The sequence below is a fragment of the Periplaneta americana genome, chromosome 5 (genome assembly GCF_040183065.1).
Source record: "Periplaneta americana isolate PAMFEO1 chromosome 5, P.americana_PAMFEO1_priV1, whole genome shotgun sequence".
NCBI classification, from domain to species: Eukaryota; Metazoa; Arthropoda; class Insecta; order Blattodea; family Blattidae; genus Periplaneta; species Periplaneta americana.
The window spans coordinates 92,623,882-92,633,909 of NC_091121.1; positions in this window are offsets into that span (position 1 = coordinate 92,623,882).

Consider the following 10,028-nt stretch of genomic DNA (forward strand, 5'->3'; position numbering starts at 1 on the left):
ATGAATGAATGAATGAATGAATGAATGAATGAATGAATGAATGAATGAATGAATGAATGAATGAAGAGAAGAACTATCGATTAAAAGGTACAGGATTATAATCACCTCCTTGAAAGGGCTCTTGAGGCTCATGTCAACGTATATCTGAGCTCTTAGCCTAAGAGTTATTTGAAGAGTTCACAACCAGAGTGGACCAAGTCTTTCTGGAATAATTTTGAGAAATTGAGTCAAAGTTCCTGGCTCACGCTTAGCAACGTTCACCTTTCATAGGAAATGCTGCCCTCTGTGGAGTAACAAATTAGTTATGGACTTGGTTTGTTATGGCAATGAATAAATCTAAGTTTTCTTCATCTGAGATTGTATTAATCCACAAACTGACCACTGGTGGACTTGGTCCACTCTGGTTGTGAGCCCCTCATTTATGTATTCAGGGAGGTTAGTATTTTTCATTAGTCGAGGACAAGTTTTTAATTAAGTAGCTCGTGACTAAAAAATTGCATTTAATTCACGAATCCCATATTAAGTTTTTTCCACTCCCATATTTTACATAATAAAATATTTTGCTCCATTTTACATTATTTAATACCAAAACAATCAGGAGGATCGTCTACTACTTGTTTGTTGCTATGCGACTTTTGAACGAAATATATTTTCACTTACTTTCCTAGAGACGTAATATGACTTACGTCCCGTCGTCAATAGCAACTAATATTATCACGATAATAGTATACAAGTTTGAGGAAGTGCATCATAACAGAATCGAGGTAAAGTCTGAGAAACGAGCGAAGCGATTTTGTTGCTATGATAGTACTGTTATGTGATACAATTTCATTATTGCGTTTTGTCTTTCTGAATAAGTTGTAACTTTCTTCCAGTTTTGATGTTAAACGTAGAATTTTTTGCAGAAATGATTGTAGATAACGACTGTGCTGATGCGATGAAATGTAGTGATATACAGGGACATCATTTTATTTTTACTAACATTTCTAATATTAACCTGGCTATACCTTTGGCTTAAAGGTTGTGAACCGGAAACACCGTTTGATATCCCCTTCCACTGGAGTTCGATGATACTGGCGTAAGATACAAACAAATCACTTTACTAGTTATAGGAGGGATGAAAAGTAGTACATCCATTTACGTAAAGTAGGAAATATCGCGTTTTTGAGTTTGATAATTTTCATTAGGTTTTTCTTTAATCAAAATACAGTAAAATATTAACAATAAGTGTTTTTACTCTCGAAATGAGCTGTCCGTTCGGACGTATTCATTATGCAGCGCATATTATACTGTGTATAGCACATTAGCGTACAATATAGAGAATGAAGTTAAATTGAAAAATAATCATAATATGGATATTTAAACACATATTTGAAAATGATGGCCGTTCATTTCTATACAGGTTTCGGTTCTTTTTTGCATATTATCGCACTATATACTATTGCACCTAATTCAAATTACCAGTTTCGTCCTTCGTACGAGTAACTCATGTTGAAACAATAATTCTATACCTACTCTATAAAAGAGTACCTTACGTACTGTATATTCAATCTTCACTTCTGTCCGATCCGAAAAGATAAAATTATTCAGACATGCTATTTATTGTCCGTTCAAGCGGTTTTGTCGAGAGTCGTAGAAAGGAGGAAAATCAAGTGGCAGTTAATTACTTAACGAGGCCTTTTTATTTAAGTTACTTCAAACAGTTGTATAATATTACGTAGACGTCCAATTCCTAACAGAAATTAATGTTTTCAGAAAAGAGCTAAGACAGCCCAGCCACAAAGGGACGGGCAGAAGTGGGTGGGGGAAACCGGGATGCGACATAGGCAAACAGACGACAGTACCTGTGCGAGAATATGATTCAATATTGGAAGCGAACATATTTCTGGAACGTATTATACTCACTAACTCAGTACTGTTTGTGTTTACTAAGACCGTAAGGCGACTTTGACTGTATGCGCTTGGTTCTGTGTGGAGAACGGTTGGAAGTTCACTAGTAGAGGGGGTGGGAGTGAAGTACATTCAAAAACTCAGGTACAATAAAAATTGAAGTAAAAATAAAATGATGTCCCTGTAGAAGAGGTATGGAAAGTAGATTGTGCTTGTAGTAAGATTTTACTAACCTCACGGCGTGAGGGAAAATTTCATAACAGTATTGTTTTTTCTTTGTTGCTACAGTTACAGGGAGTCGTGCGGGAATTTGAAGTTCCATGCCATGGCAACACTAACGGTAACAAAAAACGCACGATCGTCCAAAAAATAGATTTACGTCACTAAAAACAAGCTAATAACAACATACTTTGGTAGTGCAAGTGGAAAAATGTTTTTTGTCTCACTTCGTTCGAATTGCCCCACAAAAGAGACTTAATCCTTTTAGTCACAAATTATTTTTATTTTTTTTTTTTTTTTTTGTTTAGAAGAGCCTAATATTGTTTATTCTTGACTTCTTTTAAGTTTTTGTGAATTACCCAGAGTCTCATTTTTAAAGCATTATGGCTGGATTTCCAGATATGAACTGTCCACTTGAGAGGACAAGGTGACTAAGAGGACCTCATTCATTTATTTAGCTAAATTCATTATTGAAGAGACTACAACAGAAAAATGTTATAAAGAGCAATCGTTTTGAATGTTTTTCACTGAAATTATGTATTTTTAACAGAATCTATTTTGAAATATGTCATGAAGAGCAGCCATTTTGAATCATTTCACTAAAATTATAAATTTTATTTGAAATTAAACAGCAGATATATTTTATTTTGTGTCAAATGACTGAAATCAGTTGTTTTTTTCTTGTTATACACAAATTTATTTGACAAACTCCTTTTTCTTTTTGTTCCAGCACTGATATGATCCCATTTTTTGAATTGATGGCATTAATAGTTTCACTTACCCTAATCAAGATGAGGTGCTGTTACCACTAATTAATTAATTGTACCACTGATATACTACATAATATTGTATTAATAAATCCGGTAACGACTCCATCAAAGTTGTATTCTATTTTCGGCAAGAAACTGAACTTTCATGTTTTTCCATAAGACTTATGAATATCCGTTGTCAAGGGTTGTCGTTTATTGTCTTCAGATCTTTCCTTGGGACGTGCCGACCAAGTAACCAATATGTGTGAATGTGTAGTATTTGTTGTTAGTTTCACGTGCTTGAGAGCTCAGAGAGCAATAAATTCTAATCCTTGACGGAGAGAGGAGAAACGAAAAGAAATACAAATTAATAACCACATTCTTTGTCAGTCTCCCAGATTTTTAGCGAGGGACGAATTCATTCAAATACCAAGTCCTAATCAGTTAAGTAGACTCAGTTAGCACAATGTGTACCTTTATGACTTATGACTATTTTATGTTTTAGCCCTAGCTTCAAGGACGGCGTGCCAGACACATGACATTTGCAAGTCGACCTATTGTGTATACATGACCTCTTCTAACGACTTGTCCTGCATTCTTCTATGTCTTCGCCTCTTGCTCTCCCATTATATTCCCACATGCGTCTCTCTTCACGGTGTCGTAAGAGAAATGTTTTGGACTCACAAACCTTTATTACATGCTCCTCTCAAATTAGAATAAATTCAAAACTAACTGTATAACCTACAGCAGAAGGAAAGAGTGTAATAATTTTGCGTTTCAAAGTCTGTTTTCACTTTCAGTGAGGATAAGTGAAATAATTAGAATGAATTAGGACAAATTGTCTCATATTCGCTTCAGTGGTTCATAATTATACTATTTATAGGCAATGCACTCCCACGATTGTTGAGGAATTAAAAGAAAACTACAGTCTCGTATCATATCTTCAAGAGTAGAAGTCTACAGGGTTGTTTCCCATCTTTGATATCGAATTTGAATGACATCATGTGCGTCAGGAGTCACACGACAGCTGAACTGTGGCGCGAGGTGACAGACCAGTAGTGAGTGATCTCATAGTCAGAGTACACGGCGACTCACAGCAGAAATTCCCAAGAAAATCGAGCCTTTTTGGGAGGGATACTTAACAACTCTTTCCGATACTAGTACAGTTAAGTGAAAATAAAAGAAGCCTGCAATAAACGAGGTTTCGTTATTTCCAAGAAAGGCACCTTTTGTGTACTTAATAAGATAGGTAAAGCTCCAATGGAATTAATTTGTATCATCTCGTGGGGTGCGGCGACTTGCGACGAGGGGTGGATTTGCTTGTTTTTTCCACTCTGGAATTAATCCCATCCGAGCTTTGCCAGTCTTATTAGATGCACACAAGATGTCTTTCTTGGAAATAACGAAACCACGTTTTTTGCAGATTCCTATGATTTTCACGTAATGTATACTTGGCATCGGAAAGGATTGTTATGTACCCCTCTCAAAGAGGCTCTATTTTCTTGGGCATTACTACTGTGATACACCGTGCAATCTGATTATGAAATCACTCACTACTGGTCTGTCATCTCTCGCCACAATTCAGCTGTCGGTGTGAATCCTGACGCACATGACGTCATTCAAATTCGTTATCAGAGATCGGAAACAACCCTGTGTACGCTTCGAAATTCGTATTTCATTGCGAAATGACCACAGCCAATTATAGCTCTCTTTAATTAATTAAATATAACATATTCATTAATTAAGAAATTTCTTTTTTACATAATTTTAATCGACGTCTTCTGAGTCGCGTTTCGTTGTTCGGGAAACAGTCCGTGCTATTTGGTGACCGTTATGAATACAAATGTGTCGTCTCCGCGGTATACTAGGAGCAGGACCGAAAAGCGTGTCGTAGGGTCACTCACTCTCTTCTAGGGGCTGAACGCATAACAGACTTGCCTATATGCTCTACATGTTAAGCTCTTTTGTCAGCTCCATATGCACACTGACACACACGGTAAATGGGTATTTTAGCAAACCCTTTCACAAATACAAGCAGTGAGGGAAGTGAGGAGGGTACACGCTGGAATGGAATACCGACATTGGTTTCTATGGCCAGAAAACATTCCGTTAGTGAAAAATGGTATACCATCATTGAAAAAATGTGATCCGTCAAAATTTGTTTATACATTTCTTCACAGCAAAGAGTATTATCTGTTTGCTTCGTAAATCTAAACCACAGCTTTCTGGAACTGTATCCAACGTGTATTTAGACACGTTTATTTGATAAATCAACCCCAGGAATGCTTAAAAGGGTAGTATTTCAAGTATAGAAGACATATGGTAGCCATTGTTGCCAATTTAGTAACTGTGTCATTTTGGTTTTGCACTTTTTATTAATAATTAACTCAGGGACTTTGAAGCTTTAACATTATCTTAAATGATAACTTTCAAATAATCTAATAAATAACTGAAGTAACTCGACATTTATTACGAACTTTAATGTGTTGAGTAAGGTTAAAAGATTCGCTTTACTGACTGCACGAAACAATTTATTGTATACATCATGTTTGTGTATGTTGCAAGGGAGGGGTTATGCCTTTTTTAAATCGAGGTATACCAGTGGAAAATCTCTGGGTACCGTAGCGTTTTCTTCCCACTTCCCTTACTGAGTATAAGGACTTAGCAGACCTAGAGTGCATACATTTTATCTTCCCCCTCGCGGATGTAGAGCGGACGCGGCAGTGCACATCGCAGCTGCACACATGCGAACGAGGAAAGATGAATTCATGTTCACACATATTTATTATGTGAAATGAATCTATTTACGGAGTTAGAGAAGTTTTAATGAATTACTGAACGTTGTATTTATTGCGAACACATAGGTGCTCAGATATTATTGCGGAAACAGTAGACAATTCTATAACAGTCAAACCTTATTCTCATTGAAAACTGTAAAAGTACGAGTACTTATTCATGATAACGGTAACTTTACATTTTCCGTGCAAAATATTACGGATGACAAAGACTACTGACTAGCAAGCTGCTTGGTAGCAGTGATAGTGCCGGTTAGAACAAATAATTTACGTTATATTAAGTCAGGCATGCCCTGGAATAGCACGCGGAATCCCTGATTACATGTATAACAAATTGCTCATCCCTATGTTAAAATCGGTAGCACTTTGTAGAGAACAACCGCCAGGATCGCCACTCGCCCGCCGTAAAAAAACACGAGATAGCAGTACAGTTGCTAATGCAATTCAAATGGGAGTTTTGACGTGACTCCTTATGTAACAACTAGATGGCAGCATAGTAAACCTGAAAAAAGTTGTTACCGTCAAAGCCTATAAAGCTGAGCAATTTGTTATATATGTGATCTGAGGCGGAATGAAGTTCCAAGACTCACTAGCCAGCGGAAGGTTGTAAACAAATGCTATTACCTCAAACTTCTAGTCAGCGACGCCGCGAGGATTGTACAAATATATAATGAACATCGATTATTTATAAGAAATATTTATTGTTCATATTAGTATTAATTATTACAATATTATTATACATACTATGATTTCTCTTTCATACTTTCATATCTTCCTGCTTTATATTTATGTATTGGCATAGTTTGAAGAACCTTCGCCATAATTTCGCCATTTTTTGCTTGCTATTGTTGTTATATCAGACGAAATTCTGTCAGCAGTCGCTAGACTGAGTGGTAATTATTTTTTAATTACCAATACTCGAAAATATAAAACAGTATTGATTTCCAACCGTTCAGCAAGAAAAACAGAAACTAATTTTATTCTCCCCTACTGGCATTGTGACTGAATGGTTGGGCTTTCGAGGACCGGACTCGGTATACATTCATGCGTTCAGGTTCAAATTTGCATATTGTGCGCTCCAACTAGTGCGGCAGACCAAGATGACGTCAACAAGCGATTGCATGAGAAAGAAGAGACTTGCACTAAAATAATTATGACGGCACCATATAGACAAGGGAGAACCGAAGGATGACATAGAGGAGATGATAACAGCAAAAAGAGTTAAATGAAACCAGCAGGATAAATAAATATGGGTCAGCAATTACAGAAGAGATCGAGGGAACAAGAAAAAATTGAAATAAAAGGTCAAGATTCTGCAAGAAGTGGAAGGGATGAAGTAACATTAGCGACACCGAATAGAGGTACGTCAGTGGGAAGAAGTAAGGGACGAAAAGTTATAATTTAAGAGGTTGGTGCATGAGTGACAAAACATAGGAAAGTGATAAAGTGAAAATGGTGATTGTGACTGAAAAGACTGTAAGGCAAGAGAATAATAGTGAAAAATGATGAGAAGGATAAGAGTAATAGCCAGAGAGTGATGACAAACAAGTAGTGATCCAAATATAATAAAAAAGTGGGAGTGAAAATGTAATGAAAGTGTAGAAATTAATTCGTTGGAAAATATATAAATTAGATTAGTTGGAATAAGTAATCAATGAATGTTACTGCTTCTAGTGAATAAATAGAATGATGACTATAGAAGAGTTCAACTTAATGTAAACAAAGTTGGGAACAATTAATAAGGAATAGAGAGAAGTGAGTGTTTAGTTTAATGAGATTAGTAAGAATAAGATGGATAAATGGGAAACGGGAGGAGTAAGTAGAAACAGAATGGAGGTGAAACAGAGGTGAGAGAAGTGGTAGAAAAGTGATCAGGATCATTTATATACTATAATAGCCAGATGTTAAAAAAAAGTAAGCAGAATGGCTGGTATGCATAAAGTTAAAAAAATGCTATTACTAAGGTTTTCGTAATATATACTACAATATTTATGTATAAAAACCCATACTAAATTCTTTCCTGCCTAGCAGAAAGTTGATCTGGAAGGCCGTGTTTAGTTTATGCTAGAATTCATAGTATAAACCACAATTTATATGCATAACAAGAAGTATATACTTCTACTTCTAAGTGTAAACTAAGAAAAATCGTAGTCTGCCGTGTTTGAAACTTTGTTCGCTCAGCATAAGCATTTGTACGGTTTAAAATTACAGAATTTATGCCAATTCGCGCTAGAAAATCCTACAAGGAAAGACGAGAACCATCAGAACGAGATTATAAGAAGTTAATATAGGTTTTACAAATAAAAAATGTTATATGCTCAATTTTGTAATAGACTACTCAAATGATCATTTCGAGATAACTGGAATTCTGTCAGTTGATTTTTGTTATTGTTATTTAAAATAATATATTTTTAGCAAAATGATTCTATGATATATTTTTAATACATTTAATTTACGTGAAAAAAACTCCGTGTGCGTACAATACATTAGGTTAAAGGTAAATTTAATGACTAACATTTTGGGCCTGTCTGATTTATGTCTGATTTTTACTTTACTTGTTATTTATTTTCTTCATAGTTTGCTTTTCGTCCATTTTTTCCTGCTGTAAACTTCCACCTCAACTTTCATAGCCTGGATGGCTTTTCCTTTATCACTTCTTGCGGCGGAGTTTGCGACTTGTTTAATAACGCTAGATATTTTTTCTAGCAGATTAACAAACAACAGTTTTCTCATGCTCTCTCTTCTACACTTCCCACTTCGTCGTAATGGTCCATTTTCTTGTTATACTAACCAGATTTTGAGGGCAACAATCAATTTTCGCACAAAGAAATAAACATAAAAAATTGATGGAAGGCGAAAACTAACGAATCTTAGCGGATAAACCCGACGTACTGTCGATAATTAATCGATATAATCGAATACTCTTGATAGTTTATATTACCGCCGAGTAGTACATACTTTCTAGTAGTAGTAGTAGTAGTAGTAGTAGTAGTAGTAGTAGTAGTAGTAGTAGTAGTAGTAGTAGTAGTAGTAGTAGTAGTAGTATCAGGTTTATGTATATACTTCGTTCCGTATACTTCTACTTCAAATATCTTCTACAGTCGATCCAAAAGGTAATGCTACAACTTTATGCATACCACCCAATATGTATCCACCAAGGGAGTGATGGTACTGTAGACAGAAATTTGAAGGGCCATCACGACCGATGTAAGCTGGTGGAATAAATACATCATACATATGCGGAGAGAGAACCGTTTCCTTTGGGGGGGGGGGCAACGAAAAACCATAGAATCCCGATATAACGAGGTTACTGGGGATATAATTTACTTACTCCCCTGTTATAGCTTGACCGTGGTACAGTATATCGGAATATGATCATTTAATAAAAGTATTTTTGGGATGCATGTTTCTTATAGTGTTACATCCATATACACGATGTTTCGGACCGAGTTGTATAGGACTTCAACTGTAGGTCTACTACAAATTATAATAGGGCATAACCATAGGTAGAGTTGTGGGAGGGTGTGTGGGAGCACGCCCCCCCCCCCTAAAAATTTGTCTGAACTCTTTTTTTTTTCTATTAACATTTGAAAATATTGCATTCAAAAGACTTTTCTTGCTTTTGTTTATGAATGGAATATTATTTGTAAATGCCTACCATCGTACCATCTTCCTGGAAAATGGCTGTTTTCACAAAAAAAATCTTTCGATTATGGTTGTTTTATGAAAACTACTGAAAATTTTCACTCCCTTAACATGGGAATGTGGTATTTTTTTTCACTAACACCTAATTCAGTAGATGGCGTTGCAGACTTCTAACACAGGAGTACAGGCTGTTACAAAAGAAACATTACAGTGCCTCCATTCCTCAAATGAGGTATAGAAATTCTTATGCATTCAGAAATTTAAAATAAATATTATAGTCTAGATACATGGTCTGAAGACATTAATTCGTCAATTTAAGCACAGAAACTTAATCATAAACAAAAGCAAGAAAAATCTTTTAAATTCAATGTTTTCTTAACGTTAATAGAAAAAAAAAGAGTTCAGACAAGTTTGGGAGACAGTGCCCTCATGCCCCCTATAACTCCGCCTATCATATCATATCATATCATATTGTGCGCCCTGTATGCAATGATTGTTCTAGTCCTACAGGTGGACTGGATGGAATTAATGAATCCAATGCTGACATATGAGCTATCCTGTCTCAGCCCTTACGGATCCATTCCATGATTCGGAGCTCCAAACCCTTAAATCTTATATCAGCATCGGAAACCCGTACTGCCTTCAAAGACTAGTTTTAACTATTGCAGATCATAAGAAGAAATGGGGAGTGTTAGTGAAAGGAAGAAGGTAAACTAGAGTAGCAGAAAAA